This window comes from Aptenodytes forsteri, unplaced genomic scaffold (genome assembly GCF_000699145.1).
Source record: "Aptenodytes forsteri isolate BGI_AS27 unplaced genomic scaffold, ASM69914v1 Scaffold534, whole genome shotgun sequence".
In the NCBI taxonomy this organism is placed as follows: Eukaryota; Metazoa; Chordata; class Aves; order Sphenisciformes; family Spheniscidae; genus Aptenodytes; species Aptenodytes forsteri.
In genome coordinates this window covers 1610286-1611279 of record NW_008795712.1, presented here as the reverse complement: position 1 = coordinate 1611279, position 994 = coordinate 1610286, and positions in this window count along the sequence as shown.

The following is a 994-nucleotide window of genomic DNA, read 5'->3' as shown; positions in this document are numbered from 1 at the left end:
GCCGGCCGCGGTGTCCGGGGCCGCCGGAGGGGGGAGGGGTGGGGAGGGAGCGGTAAATCTGCGTGTGGGGAAGGGACGGACACAAACTGCAGAGGGAGCGGTAAATCTGCGTGTGGGGAAGGGACGGACAGTTAGTGCAAACTGCAGGTTCGTCGTTAGAAATAATTACATAGCCTACAGTCTTTGTGTAGTTACCAGGCATTAATTATGTCTTACCGGTGACTGGAGGGAATTAATTACGAGTTGTCAGTGGAAGCCCAAGGACTCCATGGCAGTCCTCTTACAGGCAACAGCAGAAGCGTTGTGTTTTCAAACAGCTTGGTTTTAAACAGACGGGTTGAGCTCCCTGTCACTGATTTTAAAAGCTTCGGAAAATGGGGAAAAAAATTCAGTGGGATGGGAAGTACCACAAATATTGTCCGCACATCTGGGAAGATTAAACGTGTTTTAGGAAAAGAAAAAAAGCAAGTTTGTTAACCTGATGTCAGTAGCAGGAATAAAATAAAATGAGCAGCTAAAACTTTGTATTTGTAGTATCTAAGTATTTACAATGAATGTAGAGATTAAAGGCTAAACAACATATGCTTGAAAAAGAGACCCAACAAACCTGGAGTTCCTTCTTGAGAGGGGACTTCAAGATCTGGTTAAGTCAACTGTTGATATAGTTAGTATCGCATACTTGAATTTCTCTGGGGAATTTGACTCTAGCGTCACCTGACAATGTAGTTAAACAAAGGTGGTGGTGGTGCAACAAGGTGTCGCAGCAAGGCAAAATTTAAGAATGAGCTTAGGAACAAATCGTGCATCTGGATCATTAATTGGAAGACATAAACGAGTGGGCTGTTGCCAGTCAGCTCCTCCACTTGCCAATTCTTTGTTCAAGTACTAATACTGACTTACATTATCCAAAAAAAAGGTTTATAACCTTTGCTGTTAAAGTTTACTGGTGACAGACAGGCGAGATGATCAGTGACAAGACGTTACTGCTGTAGTC